Here is an 18,367-nt window from a genome sequence, read left to right as displayed (position 1 = left end):
ACAACTGCCCCAAAAAAGGGAGGGGGGCGGGGGCTGGGAATGTGGCTTAGTGGTAGAGTGCTTGCCTGGCATACATGAAGCCCTGGCTTTGATTCCTCAGTACCACTTTAACAGAAAAGGCCAGAAAAGGCACTGTGGCTCAAGGGATAGAATGCTATCCATGAGCAAAAAAAGCTCAGGGACAGTGCCCAGGCCCCGAGTTCAAGCTCTAGAACTGCTAAAAACAAAACAACAAAAAAATAACCCACAAAAGATACATACATACATACAATAGTATTCTATAAAGCCGGTAGTTTGACAAATACTGTACAAGTAATTTTCCTTTAGACAACCATTGTACTTCAAAAAAATAGAAGAGCTCTTATTTTAACACACAAAATATTAAAAAGCTATGTGCTGGGAGTGCCATGGGGTCTCAGGCTGAGGTGGGCCACTGGTGGGATGGAAGCCACTTTGGAGCAGCATCTGGAGGACACAAAGAAGAATCCGTTCATTGTTGGAGTCTTGTGCACAGATTCACAAGGACTTAATCTGGGCTGCCAGGGTACTCTGTCAGATGAACATGCTGGAGTGCTATCTGTTCTTGTTCAGCAAGCAGCCAAGCTAACCTCTGACCCCACTGATATTCCTAGAATGTTCTAGTATGTCTAGAATCAGATAATGGGAACATTATGATCCAGAAACATGATGGCATAACAGTGGTAGTGCACAGGATGGCTCTTGACATCTCATGTCACTTTTCTAGAAGCCTGTCATAGGAATTCAACTTACCAATGCTAATTAAAACTTGTAAAACTAATAAATTATACTTGTAAAACTATTGACGTTCCAATGGTTGGATCATTTACTTGATGTACATTGGGCACTTTTGTATTTATATGAGTTGCTTTTAAACTAACCTCTCAAAATGTAAGAATTTTTCATGTTCAAGGCCAGTGCTCTACCACTTGAATCACAGCTCCACTTCTGGCTTCTTGGGGGCAGTTAATTGGAAATAAGAATTTCATGGACTTTCCTGCTCAAGCTGGCTTCAGACTACAATCCTCAGATCTTGGCCTCCTAAGAAGCTAGAAGTATAGGCATAAACCACAGGCACCTGGCTAAGAAAGGATCATGTTTTGAAGCATGTTTGTGTCCAAGATAATGGATGTAGTGAGGAACAAGGGGTTTTCAGCAGGAAGAAATGGATATGACAGAACAAACCAAAATGAGTATTTATGTAATAGCAAGTGATCTAGTTTGATTGGTTAGGCAAGAGGTGAACAACTGGCTTCAGGTCAGTATATCTATAGAATTTTCTATATACAATAAATAAATCTGTTTTTTGGAGGGGGAAAGCTATGTACTAAGGGTGAAGATTAAATAAAGTTAACTTTTACTCTACTATCACAATACTATAAGGGATAATACTGACTCAAAAAGATAAATTTGGGCTGTTCAACCTTCCCAACAAACCCATTCAAAGAAAAAAAGTTAAACTTATCAGGAAGCCATTCTGCTTCTAAAAGTATAACCTCTAAAGCTGGATGCTGGTGGATCACACCTGTAATACTAGCTACTCAAGAGGCTGAGATCTGAAAATACTGGTTCAAAGCCAACCTGGGCAGTAAAGTCCATGAGACTCTATCCAAATTGACCACCAAAAAGCTCAAAGTGGAGCTGTGGCTCAAGTAGTACATGAGCAAAAAACCTTAGGGACAGCATCCATACCCTGAGTTTAGGCCACAGAACCTGCACACACAAAAAGTTAACTTAGCTGGGTGCTGGTGGCTCACGCCTGTACTCCTAGCTACTCAGGAGGCTGAGAACTGAGGATCACAGTTCAAAGGCAGCCCAGCAGGAAAGTCTGTGAGACTCTTATCTCCAACTGACCACCAGAAAACTGGAAGTGGCACTGTGGCTCAAGTGGTAAGGCACTTGCTGACCAAATAAAAAAAAAAGGATACTCAAACCAAGTGTAGTGCTGCACACCTACAACCCATGCTAGGGAAGTGGAGATAGAAGAATCACAAGACACCAGCAAAAATCTGCAAAGCTGCAATTTTTTTCTTAAGTGTTTTGCATTTTTTAAAAAAAGTTATTATTAAGTAGCTATAATTCCACGAGTAAGATTATAAGTGTAATTTTTCTTGTACATCACCCCTTTCTTCACTCTTCCCCATTTTCCCTCACTGTCTGCATCCAGAAGTTACATAGTTCTTATATTTTGGTCAGTCACGGGGGCTTGAACTCAGGGTCTAAGCACCATCTCTGAACTTTTCTACTCAAGACTAGTGCTCTACTTCTTTAAGTGACAGCTCCACTTCTGATTTTCTGATAGTTAATTAGAGATAAAGCATCTCAATGGTTTTTCCTGCCTGGGCTTGCTTTGAATGGGGATTCTAAGCTCTCAGCTTTCTGAATAACTAGGATCATAGGTAATCAACTAGTATCTGGCCACAGTTGATTTTTAACACAGTATACACTGAATACAATGACTGCATTTGCTCACCTCTTCTTCCTCCATTCCGGTACTCTTACCTCTTACCTCCCCCCCCCCCAAAAAAAACCATGTTTTTATTTCCTAGTATTTGTTCTGACAAAGTTGTTCTGAGGAATTATGCCTTTGGATTTCTCCCCTAAGTATACCTTCCTTTAATCAGTTTGTGTTCCTCTTAATTTTTTTTTTTGGGTCTGGTTGTGGGGCCTGAACTCTGGGCCTGGGCACTGTCCCTCAGCTCTTCAGCTCAAGGCTAGCGCTCTACCACTGGAGCCACAGCGCCACTTCCGGCTTTTTTCTTTTTGCTTATGTGGTGCTGAGGAATCGAACCCAGGGCCTCGAGCATGCAAGGCAAGTGCTCTACCACTGAGCCACCTTCCCAGCCCCCCTCTTAATTTTTTGAGACAGGGTCTCACTATGTAGCCCAAACTGGCCTTGAACTTGAGATCCTCCTGCCTCAGCCTCCTTAATGATGGGATTTTTAGGCATGTACCTTTGAGATTAGCCTGGACTGCTTATTGAGACCCTGTCAATAAAGCAGCAAATAAATTCTATAATCTTTAACAAAAAGAAACATAAGGGGCTAGGAAGTTGGCTCAGTGGTAGAGTGCTTGCCTTGCATGCATGAGGCCCTCAGTTAGATTCCTCAGCACCACATAAGCAGAAAAAGCTGGAGGTGGGGCTGAGGCTCAAGTGGTAGACTGCTAGTCTACGGCTGAAGAGCTGACGGACAGCACCCAGGCCCACAGTTCAGGCCCCACGATCAACAAAAAAAAAAAAGAAAGAAATGTAAGTTTCCAATTGAATTAAGGAACTTCCTCTGGACTGCAACCTGACAAACCCTTATTATAGGATTCAAACTAGTACAAAAGTTTTCTCCCACTTAAAACTCCCTAGGCAATCCTTGTCCATCAGAGCCATTATCCCAAATGGTCAAGAGAGGGGCCAAAGTAAATGCACATAAAACTAACTGTATATTCTCTTTATATACTTTTTTTTTTTTTTTTGGATCCGGTCGTGGGGCCTGAACTCTGGGCCTGGGCGCTGTCCCTCAGCTCTTCAGCTCAAGGCTAGCGCTCTACCACTTGAGTCACAGTGCCACTTCCGGCTTTCTTTTTGCTCATGTGGTGCTGAGGAATCGAACCCAGGGCCTCAGGCATGCAAGACAAGCGCTCCACCACTGAGCCACCTTCCCAGCTCCTCTTTATACACTCTTATACCTACTTCCTCATTTCCACCTAACAAAAGCTACTTCCTACATACACCACACCTAGGAAGCATATAAAGAGACTTAAGATGGTAGTAAACTGATCATTGATTTCTAACAATATAGAGCTTTCAATAGCAAATGAAAGCTACTTTCATTCCAACTGAACCATCAAATTGGAATTCTTGAAGTGTTTAGATGCTTAAAACAATTTTTAATTTTTCCTTCCACATGTACTTGATTTTCCTGTTATACAATTCTAACTCTGCAGCAGATGGTAGGGAAAGAATACAGCATTTTTACAATATCATACAAAACAGAGCAACAAGAAAACTATACAGGAAAAAGGAGAGAAGTCAAAGGAGCAGCTAATAGATACTAAATGCTTTATCACCCGGCATTTTGCTTTTCCTTAAAGCACTTCTTCTCACTCACCCATCCTGGAACTTATAGCAATTCTGAATGATTAAAACAGAAATAGTTTGGCTTGTTCCTACCCACCTTCCAGAAGTATCTTAACAAATTGCAGATGTTAAATCCAGGAGGCATTTCTCGTCTAGTTACCCTTTTCAAGTACAAACACCTCTGAATAGGTGCAGAAAAAGGAGATCCATAATAAACTGCTTCACTTCTCAGTTACTACTTCTAATAGGAACATGGTCATTACTATTTGAGCTCAAAAGCTCCCTCACTTGTTACAACACAAATACCTGTTTTGTTGTAGTGGTAGGTTTTTTAAGGTTGCAAGGAAAAATGTGTGTGTGTAAATATTTTTTTAATTGCTCTAAGCCCTCCATTCCTTGTCTAGCAGAGATGAGACTTCCTTATATAATAGCCTGTGATTTCCTCCACTGCAGGCCTTTCTCTTTGTGTTCTGTATACACTTAGACACACGAGCACGCGCACATTCTCATTGCTTTGCAGCCCCTGGCATGATGCCAGCACTCAGTCAGCTGGTTGACTCCATTCACAGAGCAGTGTTGGCGCTGACATGGAGGGTGTGTGTGTGTGTGTGTGTGTGTAATAAGGGTACGGAAGAACTAGAATCATCATTGCTACAGACAAAAGAAATTTTAAGAAAGGGGAGAAAGAACCTTAATATAACACTGTTCACAGCTTCAACTAGAAGACTATAAACCAGAGATCCCTTACCATTACAGCAAATGGCTAAAGCATAGGGGAAGAGGATCTAAACCAAAAGCAGCTTTGTATGAGAATCATTCCCTAACAGATTTTTAAAAACAAAGTGTTTATTACTTCAATTCCGTTAGAAACCTCAGACTCATATACTGAACTGAAGAACTCAGAGTAATCGAATTTCTACTTTTAGATTTTTTTTAAGGAAGAGGTATTTTAAAAAGTACTTATACATTTTTTGGCTCTCTCCGCTAGTTGTCAGAAAAGCCAGAGAAAAGGAGAAACAGAAAACACAAAAAGGAGAGAAAAAAGCAGCAAGATGGACTTAGATTGCTAGTTCCCCCCTCCTTCCTTAGGGTTAGGAGGGTGTTCCTCCTCTTTTTCTATCCTAAGAAAAGCTCCTTCTGTAGCCCAGACTGGACACATACATACCAACCTCTTTGAAAGACCTGAACAGACCTAGTATCCAAGCAGGCACTGACCTGCCAATCATATAGCGTACTGTTATATTAAACAAAAGAAACAGGAGGATGCTTACTTTTACCCATGATGCTTAGCGGGGGCAGGAGGAAAACCAGTCCTAGCCGGTTTATAACCTCAGGACATAAAATTATCTCTTAATTTTTAAAAGTCATTTGTGGCACAAAAGTCAGTCTCCCTGCTCTGATCATACCTCCCCCCGCATTATTCTGGCCTAGTGCCAAAGTTTGCCTTCATTCATGAGACCTAGTTTCCTCGCAAATCATGATGCTTTAACTGTTTAGTTTCCAAAGCTAACATCCAAAATAGGAAATCATCACACAATCAATACCAAAACATACCTCAAATTACAAGGGGACAGTATATATCAGGCTACTTTTTTTTTTTTTGAGACAAGGTCTTGCCAATAGGCTAGGCTGGTCTCACACTCATCCTCCTACCAGTCTCCAAAGTGCTGGGATTACAGGTCTGAGCCACTATGTCCAACTCAAGCTACTTTTCTTTATCCTTATCCCTTACTGCTAGTGTTATGGAACAGGTACTTATAATACAGTAGATTTGTTCATCAAAGGTTTTCCTGGGCTGAAAAGGTGGTTCAGTGGTAGAGTGCTTGTCTTGCATGCATGAGGCCCTGGGTTCGATTCCTAAGCACCACACAGGCAAAAGCCGGAAGTGGTGCTGTGGCTCAAGTGGTACAATGCTAGCCTTGAGCTGAAGAGCTGAGAGAGAATGCCCAGGCCCAGAGTTCAGGCCCCACAACTGACAAAAAAGAAAAAAATCGGGGCTGGGGAGGTGGCTCAGTGGTAGAGCGCTTGCCTTGCATGCATGAGGCCCTGGGTTCGATTCCCCAGCACCACATAAGCAAAAAGAAAAAGAAAAAAGCCGAAGTGGCACTGTGGCTCAAGTAGTAGAGCGCTAGCCTTGAGCTAAAAGAGCTGAGGGACAGCGCCCAGGCCCAGAGTTCAGGCCCCACGACCGGACCCACCAAAAAAAAATTTTTTTTAAATAAAAAATAAATAAAAAGAAAAAAATCCTGATGGCTATCTTCACAAGGTGTATCTAATTTAACACTATCCATCAACATCAACACAGATGAATCCAAACCTAACTCAAATCACAGTTAAGTTTTACCAGCAAAGAAGCAAAGACAGTTAAAGGCATAATCTGTTTTATTACGTTGTTTTTGTTGTTTATATGTCCTAGGGTTTGAACTCAGGGCTTGGAACACTGTCCCTAAGTTTTTTTTTGCTCAAGGCTAACATACTTCCACTTGAGCCACAGCTCCACTTCTGGCTTTTTGGTGGTTAATTAGAGAAAAGAATCTAATCTTTCTTGCCTGGACTAGCTTCAAACTTGAAATTCTATCCTCAGAGCTCAGCCTCCTGAATAGCTAGCTAGGAATACAGGCATGAGCCATGGGCACCTCGCTATTTGTTTGTTTTTTGGGTCCAGTCGTGGGGCCTGAACTCTGGGCCTGGGTGCTGTCCTTCAGCTCTTCAGCTCAAGGCTAGCACGCTACCACTTGAGCAACAGCGCCACTTTCGTTTTTTTTTTTTTTTTCTGCTTATGTGGTGCTGAGGAATTGAACCCAGGGCCTCAAACATGCAAGGCAAGCGCTCTATCACTGAGCCACCTTCTCAGCCCCTGGGTTATTTTTTAAGTGATGCTGGGGGTAAAACCCTAAACTGGGTGCTTTACCAGTAAGCTACATCCTTATCCCCTACCTGCTTCTTGGTAGTACTAGGGATTGAATCTAAGGCTTGTACATGTTATGGACATACTCTACTAACTAAGCATCTTTTTTTTTTTTGGGGGGGGGGGGGGGAGTAGGTCATAGGGCTTGAACTTTAGGCCTGGGCACTGTCCCTCAGCTCTTCAGCTCAAGGCGAGTGCTCTACCACTTGAACCAGGGTCACTTCCGTTTTTTTGGTGGTTAACTGGAGATAAGAGTCTGGGGACTTTCCTGTTGAATTGGTTTTGAACTGTGATCCTCAGATCTCAGCCTCCTAAGTAGCTAGGATTATAGGCGTGAGCCACCGAATCCCGGCCAACTAATTATCTTTACCTTCATGCACACTCTAAATAAAAATGGTTTAGGAGCCAAATGCCAGTGGCTTATACCTGTAATCCTAGCTACTCAGGTGGCTGAAACCTAGAAATCCAAACAAATCTGGGCAGAAAAATCTAAGAGACTCCATCTCTAATTTTATTTTATTTTTTTGGTGGTGGTACTGGATGGGGCTTGAACTTAGGGCCTGGGCACTGTCCCTTAGCTTTTTTGCTCAAGCTAGCATCTTACTACTTGAATTACAGCTCTACTTCTGTTTTTTTGCTTGCTAACTGGAGATAGATTCTCAAAGACTTTCCTGCCCACATTGATTTCAAACAATCACCTTTGGATCTCAGCCTCCTGAGTAGGTCTGATCAACTGCTGCCAGCTTCCATATGTAGTAAGCCAACAAAAATGCCACACTGACGATGTGGCTAAAGTGGCAGATCAATAGTCATGAACAGACAGAGCAGAGAATGAGCACAAAGCCCTAGAACTGGAGTGTGTGCGTGCATACATGTGCGCACGCGGACACACACATACACACACACACACACACACACGTGCACACGGAGACACACACACACACACAGACACATATGGTTGAGGCTGGGCTGGGGATGTAGCCCTCAGTGATGTTTTCATCAAGCATGTGCAAGGCCCTAGGTTTGATCTCTAGTACATGGGAAAGGAGGCAGGCAGGGGACAAAATAGCTTAGATCTTTTTTTGTGTTTACCACATTCAAAAGAACTTTTTTTAAATGCCTAGGACTAGCCACAGAATTGTTTCAATATTATTCTACTTGCTACAACTAGGATACTTTTTCTTCCATATTCCAGTACCTCCTTACCTCATTTTTTACCATTTAATGCACACATTCTATGTAAATCTACAGACATATCCAAATGCTAGACATAAAAAAAAAGTGATTCCCTAATTTTCTGTGTGTTATTTGAATTCAGAGTCTCACAAATGCTAGACAAGCACTCTAATGCTTAAACTACACTTCTAGTTCCCTTTTGCAGTTTGTTTGTTTTTATGCGGCTTGAACTCTGGGCCTGGGCACTGTCCCTCAGCTCTTCTGTTTAAGGCTAGTGCTCTACCACTTGAGCCACAGAGCCACTTCCAGTCTTCCAGTAGTTAATTGGAGCTAAAAGTCTCAAGGACTTTCCTGCCCAGGCTGGCTTTGAACCATGATCCTCAAGATCTCAGCCTCCTGAGTAGCTAGGATTACAGGCGTGAGACACCGGTGCCCTGCTGTCTTATGCAGTTTTGTAGCAACCAAACTGGCATCTGACATCAGAAAAAGGCCTAATATCCAACATATACAGAGAGCTCAAGAAACAAACCCTTCCCAAATCTAATAAACCCATCACTAAATGGGCAAGGGAGTTAAAGAGAGACTTCTCAGAGGAAGAGGTCAAAATGGCAAAAAAAAAAAAAACAAAACACGTGAAGAAATGTTCATCATTTCTGGCCATAAAGGAAAAGGAAATCAAAACAACCTGGATATACCACCTTATCCTAGAATTCAGACAAGAACAAATGTTTGCGGGGATGTGGAGGGAAAAAAACCTACTGCACTGCTGGTGGGAATGTAAACTAATATAATCACTCTGGAAAGCAGTCTGGAGGTTCCTCAAAAAAAACTAAACAGAGGGCTGGGAAAGTGGCTCAGTGGGAGAGTGCTTGTCTTCCATGCATGAGGCCCTGGGTTCGATTCCTCAGCACTACATAAACAGAAAACACCAAAAGTGGTGCTGTGGCTCAAGTGGTAGAGTGCTAGACTTGAGCTGAGGGACAGCACCCAGGCCCAGAGTTCAAGCCCCACAACTGACAACAACAAAACAAAAACTAAACACAGACATTCCCTATGACCCAGCCATACCACTCCTCAGCATCTACCCTGAGCATCATGAACCAGGATACAACAAGGACACCTGCACATCCATCTTCATTGCAATACCCAAGATATGGAAACAACCCAGATGACCCACAATAGATGAGTGGATCCAAAAAATGTGGTACCTATATGTAATGGAGTTCTATGCAGACATTAGAAAGGATAAAATAATGGCATTCATAGGGAAATGGAACAAATCATATTAAGTAAGATAAGCCAAGATCAGAGAGACAAAAGGCACATGATATGCAGATGTTAGATTTAAAATGCAATGGAATATGACAAAGTATATGTGATTCTAGACAACCACATACAGTGAGACCAAGAGAGGATAGTCTTAGGAGAAAGCACCAAATTGTAATACCCAAGTACATCCTCATATGTATATAAAAAAATATACATACTGAAACAAACTCCAAGGATAAGGAAACAAAGGACCTTTTCTTAATTTATCTTATTGTTTTTAGATGACTCTGTATTCTTTACCTTATATACAGTGTATACATGTGCACATCTAAGGGAAAGTGGAGGGAAGGGACATAATCAGTGGGAAATGGGTGAAAATGTACAGTAGCGGGGCCTATCAGCAGAACTGGACATTGTAGAAATGAACCAAGCAACTCATGGGTACAGATGAGAGAGAAGGAATGAGGGAAAATGATGATACTAAGCAAAAGGAGAGAAATGTACATATCACCTAATATATATAAATGTAACCCTGCTCTAAAACGGCAATAAAGTTATTTTTAAAAATACTGGCATCAGGGCTGGGAAGGTGGCTCAGTGGTAGAGCGCATGCCTTGCATGCCAGAAGCCCTGGGTTCGATTCCTCAGCACCACATAAGCAAAAAGGAAAAAGCCAGAAGGGGCACTGTGGCTCAAGTGGTAGAGTGCTAGCCTTGAGCTGAAGAGCTGAGGGACAGCGCCCAGGCCCAGAGTTCAGGCCCCATGACTGGACCCAAAAAAAAAAAAAAAAAATACTGGCATCAGGTAAGAAAGTGGTGGGGAAGAAATTGAAACAAACCAGCCTGGCACTGGTGGCTCACGCCTGTAATCCTAGCTACTCAGGAGGCTGAGATCTGAGGATCGTGGTTCAAAGCCAGTCAGGGCAGGAAAGTCTGTGAAACTCTTATCTCCAATAAACCATAGAAAACTGGAAGTGGCGCTGTCAGTCAAGTGTAGAGCACTAGCCTTAAGCTGAAGAACTCAGGGACAGCACCCAGGCCCAGAGTTTAGGCTCTGTGACCGGACCCAAAACAAAAATCTTTCACAAATATGAAGGCTAGAATACAGAGAAAAGACAGAAAAAAAATCTACAACTTACTCAAAGAAATTAATTTATAAAAAATTTCCTGGACAATAGAACATTAACTTCCTTTAATTTTTAGAAACATAAGGACTGAGTAATGTAGCTAGGAGATAAGAATGTTCACCTAGCATGTATAAAGTCCTAGGTTCAATCACCAGCACAGGTGGGCAGGCTGAAAGAATAAGAGAAGAGAGAAAGAAGATAGAAGAAAAAAAGACAAAAGGAGGGCTGGGAAGGTGGCTCAGTGGTAGAGCGCTTGCCTTGCATGCATGAGGCCCTGGGTTTGATTCCTCAGCACCACATAAGCAGAAAATAAAAAAGCCGGAAGTGGTGCTATGACTCAAGTGGTAGAGCGCTATCCTTGAGCTGAAGAGCTGAGGGACAGTGCCCAGGCCCAGAGTTCAGGCCCCACGACTGGGACCCCCCCCCAAAAAAAAGACAAAAGGAAGAGAGATTTAAGGGAGGAAGAAGAGGGAAGGGATAGAAGGATAAGAAGGAAGAAAAGAAAAAATAAAGAGAAATTTCATAGAAGATGACATCATATGTCAAGGAAAGGAACTTGTATCTAGAACATAGAAAGAATTCTAAAACTGTAACAATATAAAGCCAAATAACCCAATGAAAAATGGGTAGGGCTGGGGATATAGCTCAATGGTAAAGCATTCATGATTCCTTGTGTTAGATCATAAGCACTACAAAAAATAAGAAATTAAAACTAAAATGGGTAACTGGATGCCAGTGGCTTATTATACCCACTCCACATAATCCTACTCTCAGGAAGCTGAGATCTTATCTGGCGGATCACAATTTTACACCAGTCAGAGCAGAAAAGTCTATGAGAGTCTATCTCCAGAAGAACAAGCAAAAAGCTGGGCTGGGCTGGGCGCCAGTGGCTCACATCTGTAATCCTAGCTACTCAGGAGGCTGAGATCTGAGGATCACAGTTCAAAGCCAGCCCGGGCAGGAAAGTCTGTGAGACTCTTCTCTCCAATAAACCACTAGAAAACCAGAAGTGGCGCTGTGGCTCAAGTGGTAGAGTTCTTGCCTTGAGCTGAAGAGCACAAGAACAGCGCCTAAGCCCAGAGTTCAAGCCATAGGACCGACCAAAAAAAAAGCAAAAAAAAGCTGGGCTGGAAACATGGTTCAAGTAGTAAAGTGCTGGCCAAAAAAGCAAGCTGAACAAACACAAGACCTTAAGTTCAAAACTTGGTACTGGGGCTGGGAAGGTGGCTCAGTGGTAGAGCGCTTGCCTTGCATGCCCGAGGCCCTGGGTTCGATTCCTCAGCACCACATAAGCAAAAAGAAAAAAGCCGGAAGTGGTGCTGTGGCTCAAGTGGTAGAGTGCTAGCCTTGAGCTGAAGAGCTGAGGGACAGCGCCCAGGCCCAGAGTTCAGGCCCCATGACCGGACCCAAAAAAAAAAAAAAAAAACTTGGTACTGAAGGGGCTGGGAAGGGGCTCAGTGGTAGAGTGCTTACCTCCATGCATAAGGCCCTGGGTTTGATTCCTCAGCACCACCCAAACAGAAAAAGCCGGAAATGACCCTGTGGCTCAAGGGGTAGAGCGCTAGCCTGAGCAAAAAAGCTCAATGACAATGTTTAGGCCCTGACTTTATGCCCTCAGACAGACATAAAAAATAATCTGCCATATTTCTCCAAAGAATGGCCATCAGTATATGAAAAGTTTCTCAGTGTCAGGGCTAGAGATAAAGCTTGGTGGTTACCTAGATGAAGCTCTGGATTCAATCCCCAGCACCACAAACACTTAAAACTAAAACAGCACTGTAGGATGTCAATGCCTCAATCCTACAATCCTAGCTATCCAGAAGGCAAGGATCTGAGGACCCAAGTTTGAAGCCAGCCCAGACAGATAACTCCAAGAGACTCTTATCTACAGTTAACCATCAAAAAGCCTAAACTAGAGCCATGCTCAAGTGGTAGAGCACCAGTTTTGAGAGAAAAAAGCCAAGTGAGAGTGCAAGGCTCTGAGTTCAAGCCCCAGTACTGGCACAAAAAAAGGTCAACTTGCCAAGCACTGCTGGCTCACACTTGTAATCCTTAGCTGAGATCTAAGGAGCATGGTTCAAAGCCAGCCCGGGCAAGGAAGTCCATGTGACTCTTTATGTCCAATAAACCACTAGAAACTGGAGGTGGCACTGTGGCTCAAGTGGTAGATAGAGTGCTGGCCTTGAGTTGAAGAACTGAGGAACAGTGCCCAGAGCAGAGTTCAAGCCCCATGAGCGACCAAAAAAAAAAAAAAAAAAGCCAACTTTAACTGAAATGTGGCTGTTTTATTTTGTTTTTTTCTTTGTCAGTCATGGGGCTTGAACTCAGTTTTCTGGTGGTTAGTTGGAGTTAAGACTCTCATAGACTTTCTTGACCAGGAAGGCTTTAATGATCCTCAGATCTTAGCCACCTGGGTAGCTAGAATTACAGGCGTGAGCCACCAGTGCCTGGCTTGGCTAAAGTTTTTAAGATCTATAAATTACTCTCTTATAAAAGTCAAAGTTAAGGCTGGGGACATGGCTCAAATGGTCAAGAGCTTGTCTAGTGAGTATAAGACCCTGAATTTAAACCCTAGTACTGCCAAAAAGTTAAACATACGAGGCACTGGTGTCTCATACCTGTAATCCTAGCTATTTGGGAGGTCAAGATATAAGGATAACAATTCAAAACTCACCTGGGCAGTAAAGTCTGTGAGAAATAAAGAGTTATAGGGGCTGGAAAATAGGCTCAGTGGTAGAGTGCTTGCCTTGCATGCATGAGGCCTTGGGTTGGATCCCTCAGCACCACATAAGCAGGAAAAAGCCAGAAGTGGCGTTGTGGCCCAAGTGGTAGGGCACTAGCCTTAAGCTGAAGAGCTGAGGGACGGCACACAGGCCCAGAGTTCAGGCCCCATGACCCACAAAAAAAAAAAAAAAGAAAAAGAAAGAAAGAAAAAAGGGAAAGAGAGAGAGAGAGAGAAGAAATAAGAGTTATAGCTCAAGTGACAGAGTGCCAGCCATGACTAAAAAGCCAAGGAGGAGCAGAAAGCCCTAAATTCATGCCTCAGTCTGTGTCTGTCTGTCTGTCTCTCTCTCTCTCTCTCTCACACACACAGGCCCAGAGTTCAAACCCCATGACTAACAAAAAAAAAAAAAAAAAAAAAAAACTACTACTGGGTTAGGAAGGTGATTCAGTGGTAGAGCACTTGCCTTGCATGCATGAGGCCTTGGGTTCCATTCCTCAGCACCACATAAGCAGAAAAAGCCATAAGTGGCGCTGTGGCTTAAGTGGTAGAGTGCTAGCCTTGAGCTGAAGAGCTGAGGTACAGTGCCCAGGCCCTGAATTCAGACCCCAGGACTGACCAAAAAAAAAAAAAAAAATGCTATTTAAAAAAAAAAAAAAAAAAAGCCAAGTGCCAGTGGTTCACATCTATAATCCCAGCTACTCAGAAAGCTAAAATCCAGAGATTCAAAGCTAGCCTAGGGGCTGGGAAGGTGGCTCAGTGGTATAGTGCTTGCCTTGCATATATGAGGCCCTGGGTTCAATTCCTCAGCACCACATAAGCAGAAAAAGCCAGAAGTGATGCTGGAGCTCAAATGGTAGAGCACTAGCCTTGAGCTGAAGAGCTGAGGGACAGCTCACAGGCCCCGAGTTCAGGCCCCAAGACCAACTTAAAAAAAGCACTGGCGGCTCACACCTGTAATCCTGGCTACTCAGGAGGCTGAGATCTGAGGATCATGGTTCAAAAGCCAGCCGAGACAGGAAAGTCTGTGAGACTCTTATCTCTAGTTAACTACCAGAAAACCAGAAATGGCGCTGTGGGTCAAGTGGTAGAGCACTCACTCTGAGCTGAAGAGCTGAGGGATAGTGATTAGGCCCAGAGTTCAAGCCTATGACAAAAAAAAAACAAACAAAAATAAAAAAAAAGCCAACCTAGCTAACAAAGTCCATGAGATTCCACCACTAAAAGCCAACAGAAAGTCAGACTCACTGGTTCACTGCTTATAATCCTGGCTACTCAGGAAGCTGAGATTTGAGGATCAAAGTTAGCCATGGCAGCAAAGTCCAGGAGACTCTTATCTCCAATTAACTACCAAAAAGCTAGTAAGGCTTGAGTGGTAGAATGCTGTCCTTGAACAAAAATATGCAGGAACTACACATGAAGAAATGTTCAACATCCCTAGCCATAAAAGAAATGCAAATCAAAACAACATTGAGATATCACCTCACTCCAGTTAGAACGGCAAAAATCAAGAACTCTAACAACAGATGCTGGAGGGGATGTGGACAGAAAGGAACCTTACTTCATTGTTGGTGGGAATGTAAACTTGTTCAACCACTTTGGAAAGCAGTATGGAGGTTCCTCAAAAGACTTCACATAGAGCTCCCCTATGACCCAGCAATCCCACTTTTGGGCATTTTCCCTAATGTTTACAAACAAGACCACAATAAAGCTACCAGCACAACTATGTTTATTGCAGCATTATTTACCATAGCTAAGATATGGAACCAACCCAGATGCCCCTCAGTAGATGAATGGATCAAGAAAATGTGGTATATATACACAATGGAATTCTATGCCTCCATCAGAAAGAATGACATTGCCCCATTTGTTAGGAAATGGAAAAACTTGGAAAAAATTATATTAAGTGAAGTAAGCCAGGCCCAAAGAAACGTAGGTCCCAAGGTTTCCCTTATTTGTAATATCTAGTATATGTATGAGTCAAGCAGAAAAGGTCAGATAATGTGATGTCAGGAAAATGAACCCTTAGATGTGTATTTTAATGTTTTTTTCTTTCATGCATGTGTTTCTAACACATTTATAAGATTATCTCTTTGTTGCTTTGTATGTCCCTCCCCCATAGTATAACCCCTGCTTTCACTATATTTGATGTCAGTATAACTTGTGGAGGAGATGGGGAAAAACCAGTTGTTTAAGGATACAGGTGGACCTGTTGCAACAATGAGAAGTACAAGTTGTCATGTCCAAAACGAGCTTTACTTCATTGGTGCGGGGGGGGGGGGGGGGGGGGGGGGGAGGAGAAGGATTGGGATTAGGGGGGAGGGGGGAGGCTGGGAAGGGATGTGAAGGGTAAACAAAGGAGGAGGCTGCAATGCTTGGTAAGAAATGTACGCATTATCCTGCCCATGTAATTGTAACCCCTGTGTACAGTATGTTCACAAATAAAATTAAATTAAATTAAAAAAAATATATATATGCAGGAACTACATCCAGGCCCTGAGTTCAAGTCCCAGAACTGGTACACACACAAAAAAGCAAGGCTACAAGCATGGTGCAAGTGGTAGAACACCAGCAGAATAAGCCCCAGGCCCCTCTATACCATAGTTTTCAACTATGGTATAGAGAGGAGAGGAAAGGAAAGGAGAGGAGAGGAGAAGAGGGGAGGAGAAGGAAGATGAAAGGGTGAAGTTTATCTACCTATTAGTCTCTGTTAACTCCCTAAAGTCCTGTATTGAACAGGTCTGGTCCATTTATAGAAATGAGATCATAAGGGCTGGGAAGGTGGCTCAGTGGTAGAGTGCTTGCCTTGCATGCCTGAGGCCCTGGGTTCGATTCCTCAGCACCACATAAGCAAAAAAAAAAAGAAAAAAGCCCAAGTGGCGCTGTGGCTCAAGTGGTAGAGTGCTAGCCTTGAGCTGAAGAGCTAAGGGACAGTACCCAGGCCCAGAGTTCAAGCCCCACGACCCACCAAAAAAAAAAAAGGAGCAGCAAATTTTCTCAAAGTAGTACTTCGTGTGTGTGTGTGTGTGTGTGTGTGTGTGTGTGTGTGTGTGTGTGTGTGTGTGTGTGTGTGTGTGTGTGTGTGTGTCCAGAACTTGAACTCATTATCTGACACTTTTGTTCACTGCCTAGCGCTCTACCACCTGACCTAGGCCTCCAAGACCTCCAAGTAGTACTTCTTTATGTGCACATTTATTAAAGGTTTACAGGAACTAAGATTGTTGTAAAAGTCACAAGATTTCTATAGAATCAAATATTGCAAATAAATATTTTAAAAAAGTTACAAAGCAAAAAGAAAAAAGCCGGAAGTGGCGCTGTGGCTCAAGTGGTAGAGTGCTAGCCTTGAGCTGAAGAGCTGAGGGACAGCGCCCAGGCCCAGAGTTCAGACCCCACAACCGGACCCCAAAAAAAAATAATTAAAAAAAAAAAAAAGTTACATTGTTGTCCTCTCCCTGTATCGGAAGAGAGAAGTAAATTACCGTAACTATTTTATCTTTCACTTGACAAAGTTGTTTCTAGGCCAGTCTTTTTTGTTTATTTTCACACTTGGAATATTTGGGAGTTCCACTGCCTACTCCCCAAAAAAAAAAGAAAGGAAAAATCATCTCCAGGATTAAATTAGTATTTAACACCTACAAAATTATAATTTCTCTCTTCTAAAAGGAAAAGAAACTCTAATGGGGTTTACAAGATATGCAACTAAGGCAGTCTTAAATTCTTATTTTCAACCTTATATCAGCAGCATGGTATTAACCCCAGGATGATAAGCTGTACCAACCTTTTTTTTTTGTCCGTTAGCTTAATTTAGAACTTCAGATATTTTACTATAAGTGTTGATCTTTCACTTCTGTAAGGGTTGATCTTTTTTTTTTTTTTTTTGTCGGTCGTGGGGCTTGAACTCTGGGCCTGGGCGCTGTCCCTCAGCTCTCCAGCTCAAGGCGAGCGCTCTACCACTTGAGCTACAGCGCCACTTCCAGTTTTCTGGTGGTTTATTGGAGATAGGAGTCTCACGGTCTCTCTTGCCCGGGCTGGCTTTGAACCGCGATCCTCAGATCTCAGCCTCCTGAGTAGCTAGGATTACAGGCGTGAGCCACCAGCGCCCGGCTTGGGTTAATCTTTATCCTAAATTACAAACAATGTAAAAGCAAAAACGTCTACCCTCTGTATACTAAAGTTGTACTCAGTCTTTTGTTTGTTTGTTTTTTGGGTCCGGTCATGGGGCCTGAACTCTGGGCCTGGGCGCTGTCCCTCAGCTCTTCAGCTCAAGGCTAGTGCTCTACCACTTGAGCCACAGTGCCACTTCCGGCTTTTTTCTTTTTGCTTATGTGGTGCTGAGGAATCGAACCCAGGGCCTCAGGCATGCAAGGCAAGCACTCTACCACTGAGCCACCTTTTCAGCCCCTGTACTCAGTCTTAAGCTCCTCCAACCACAAAAGAAAAAAGGAGAATTTAAGGGAAGGAAATAGGATAGGCTGGATACTAGTGGCTTATGCATAATCTCTGATAGTCAGGAGTCTGAGATCTGAGGATGGTAGCTGGAAGCTAGGTGAGGCAGCAAAATCTGTGAGACTCTTATCTCCAACCACCAAAAAACTACAAGTGGAGCTGTGGCTCGAGTGGTAGGGAGCTAGCCTTTAAAAATAAAACAAAACAAAATTCAGGGACAGTGCCCAGGCCCTGAGCTTATCAAGTCCCAGGACCAGCACAAAAAGAAAGAAAAAGAAAATGGGGGGAGGGGCCTCAGAAGGTGGCTCAATGGTAGAATGCTTGCCTTACATGCATGAGGCCCTGGGTTCGATTCCTCAGCACCACATAAACAGAAAAGGCTGGAAGTGGTGCTGTGGCTCAAGTGGTAGAGTGCTAGCCTTGAGCTGAAGAGCAGAGAGACAGCACCAAGGCCCAGATTTCAGGCCCCACGACCAAAAAAACAAAACCAAAAACAAGAAAATGGGATAGGTACAGTGGCTCCTAATTGTAAACCCAGCTATGTAGAAGGCATAGTAGAAATATTGAGGTTTGAGGGGGAGGGGAAGAATGGCCAAAAAAAATCACAAACTATTGGAAAAATAACTAAAT

General features: G+C 43.0%; 1 protein-coding gene, 1 non-coding gene and 1 pseudogene across 5 annotated transcripts in view; 2 read left to right on the top strand and 1 right to left on the bottom strand.

Moving 5' to 3' along the window:
- The window catches only part of Gatad2b (GATA zinc finger domain containing 2B), an 86,719-nt gene that overhangs the window by 36,694 nt on the left and 31,658 nt on the right, over positions 1-18,367 (bottom strand). The gene's annotated exons all lie outside the window — the stretch shown is intronic.
- LOC122109252 lies at positions 442-758 on the top strand (annotated as a pseudogene).
- Positions 6,091-6,159, top strand: Trnaa-ugc. The gene has a single exon. It is a non-coding gene; the product is annotated as a tRNA-Ala (tRNA).

The sequence above is a fragment of the Dipodomys spectabilis genome, unplaced genomic scaffold, assembly GCF_019054845.1.
Source record: "Dipodomys spectabilis isolate Male_0828 unplaced genomic scaffold, ASM1905484v1 ptg000069l, whole genome shotgun sequence".
Classification (NCBI taxonomy): Eukaryota; Metazoa; Chordata; class Mammalia; order Rodentia; family Heteromyidae; genus Dipodomys; species Dipodomys spectabilis.
Note: the sequence above shows the minus strand (reverse complement) of the source record. Positions and strands in the feature narration are given on the sequence as shown.